A 2968-nucleotide genomic window follows, 5' to 3' on the forward strand; every position below is an offset into this window, starting at 1 on the left:
CGGTTTGGAGAAACGCCGTCACTGCGACTCGACGACTCATTTTCGAGAAACGAATTGAATCCTCCGACACACTATATAGCCTAGAGGCAAGAGTTTCTGAATTCGTTCTTCAACAGCACCCTAAAATCCAGCGATCTGCGACGACGAAACCGCCATTTCTGTGTTCCCTAACTCATTTCCTGTTCATATAACCAGGTAAATCCTCTCGCTTCTAGGGTTTTGGTTCGTAGATGCACTGTCATTCTTCTTTGTATAACTAATTAGTTTTTCGATTTCTTTTTAATCATTCTCGTATTTTTGAGTTTGCGAACATACCTGCATGCTTGGGAATCTGCCAGCATTGTTTGAGGTGGGGATGGCATGTGTATCTGCTTCTAAGAATAGATTCTTTGGGCTCTGTGCTCCTTTTTCTGTTAAGAAAACCCATATAGTGTTACCCCTAGTAGCAGTGGGCTTACTTGAGATTTTGGTTTTAGGAGGAATTTGAAAGAGGTGGAAATCCAGGAGGTTAAGGAATTAGTTGAACTTCTAATTGATGGTTTGTTTACTTTAGATGAATTTGATAAATGTATTTGGAGCATAATTAGTAATTTTTCCTGTTTATCTAAATCTTTATTCTTAGCCTCCATTCCTCATCAGAATAATCATATAACCTTATTCCTTTGAGCTGGTTTGGAAACTTTAAGTTCCTCATATTGAATACTTTTTATCACACAGTCTCCCTTAGCACTTAAGCTCTCTCATATTCTCCGTTAGAATAAGGGCAAGAAAGCTTCGATGGGGCTTTTTAAGAAAACCCTAACCAATAGGTGAGACTTGCGTTTTGTGTGTTGAGATGTGTGATGGTGGTCTTAGATATGGGAATGCTTGCTACCATGTAGGAGGAACGATTTGGTCAAGGGCTAGCATCGCGTGGAGAGATTGTTCCGGGTTACAACAGAGATTGCATTTGTGATCTGAAAGGTAACCTTATGATCTCCCTTAAGTTCCGTTAAATTTATTAAAGCCACCCTTGCTGGTAGGATGATCCGTAGTTTCCCAAGTAAAAGGAACTTGCCTAGGAGTTTAGTCATGGGTTTTGTGAGAGGTTGCAGAAGATTGCAAGGAGGAATTATGTATTTTTTTCAAGTGTGTGTAATGTGTTCTATGTCTGATAAATGGGGAATCTGGTTGTGATCTGCTCATCCAGTGCAGGTTTCTTAGACCTGGGCCCATTTTTCATCCCTATTTGCTCTGATCTGAATTGCTCCCAAAGGATTCATAACTTTGATGTTTTGGCAGTCCATCTCATTAAGGGAGGGATGCAGCCCCAGGAGCTTTAGGCTGGCTGGATAAACAGCGTCCAGTTGGAAGTTCAGGCTGAAGAAATCCAGGCCTAAGTTAGGTCATCAAGTCCAACGGTAAAAGGTTCATTAGGTGCCATCAATAGGTAGTGGTTATGTGATCTGTTTAATCATCAGTAAACAACATCCAGTTTGGAAGTCCAGGCTGAAGAAATCCTGGCCTAAGTTGCCATCAAGTCCAGCTAAGATTTTTAGCCTTGGATGCATCAGAAGACCGAGTTTTAGTATATTTGTACACATCGATTTTATTCCCCTAACGGTATGAGTCACATGAATGGCAGAATCAATTTTATGATTGTTTTTTTGAAACTATTTTGAATTTTTGAATTTAAGAACTCTAGTTGTACGTCAGATTGATAAAAGATAAGTTCTATGGATCTTAGGAAAGCTCCCTAATTTCTGCATGAGCCTTGTCATGTATCTCAGATAGATTTCTTGACAGGGTGAGGTTAGGTGTCTGTGTTAAGCAGAAGGCAGAAAAATGAAATGTTTTTATCCTTATATCTTGATGGATTGGACTCCAATGAAGAAGGAATTTTCTGATGTTCCAGCTTCTAAATTTAAAAATATTTTTCAGAACATTATGTGGAGTTTTGTGGGTTGGGTGACAAATTTCCATTTTCTCAAGGTTTAATGATTGATTTCTGGTGTGCTATTCGTGGGAATAGTTGATTGTTTCTTTGCCATCTTCATCAGTTTGTTTTCCAATAATTTTCACAGCTAAGTATTTATTCCGGTTTCTGTCTTTTCTGATTTTTCTTTATGAGATCTCTTCCACTTGGATTCTAATTTGGTTTTCGATTAAGAATTATATTATGGTGTGTGTGTGAAATCTTGGTTATTTGGGTGTCCTATAATCCAATCTTTTAGGATATCCTATCAACTTCAATTCATTACTTTCATGGGTATAGAAAATCCAGGGCATGGTGTTTTTCTTTATTCCTGTGTTTCTTAAAACATGCAACTTTTAAGTTAGACAGTTCTCATTTGCATGCTTATGTACATTAATTAGTTTTAGAAAAAAAATTCCTCCAAGTGGCAACTGAATATCTTCCATGGATGAGTGATGTGGCACTTTTGACCGTTGGATATCCAGAGTGGTATCGATTGGCCATGTGTCAAATTTCAGGACTTAATTAAATCAAATACCTTCCCATCTATTGGCATGCATACCCATATTTTTCCACGCAGACCTAGTACTCCGGAAATTATTGTGCGCTTTCTCATAATCTTAGATTTTTTAAAACCTGTATTTGGCTACCTGGAAAATTCTGATAGGGATGAAACTTTACATGGTAGCAAGGGTGATGCGGTTCCGGGTTCCAAGAACAGGAATCGGATCGCTTAGGGCCCACAATAAAGTAGTAAATTCAAAATATAAAGTGTAATGGCAGTTCTGTAAATAAACTGAAGTTTAAGGGAATGGCAGAGTTGTAAATAAACAGAAATTATAATGTGCTACTTGGGAGATGGGACATAAAGGGGATTAATAGTTATCTGGTGGGATAAACTAGGAAACAAATAGAAATATGGGAGATGGGAAAATTAAAGGTAGACAGAAGGGTATTACAGGAAATCAGAATAAAAGAGAATGAATTAGTAACTCACGATTCTGTTGGGGTTGT

At 38.0% G+C, this 2968-nt stretch overlaps 1 protein-coding gene across 2 annotated transcripts in view; it reads left to right on the forward strand.

Moving 5' to 3' along the window:
- Positions 1 to 2968, forward strand: part of LOC122080000 (U5 small nuclear ribonucleoprotein 40 kDa protein) — an 11598-nt gene continuing 8630 nt past the window's right edge. Inside the window, exons 1-2 of one of the 2 annotated variants that reach the window (XM_042646835.1) lie at positions 1 to 195; positions 882 to 963. The gene's annotated coding sequence lies outside the window, so the exon portion shown is untranslated. The remainder of the gene's footprint in view (positions 196 to 881; positions 964 to 2968) is intronic. The other variant, XM_042646834.1, reaches the window with a different exon arrangement.

Source organism: Macadamia integrifolia, chromosome 5 (assembly GCF_013358625.1).
Source record: "Macadamia integrifolia cultivar HAES 741 chromosome 5, SCU_Mint_v3, whole genome shotgun sequence".
Classification (NCBI taxonomy): Eukaryota; Viridiplantae; Streptophyta; class Magnoliopsida; order Proteales; family Proteaceae; genus Macadamia; species Macadamia integrifolia.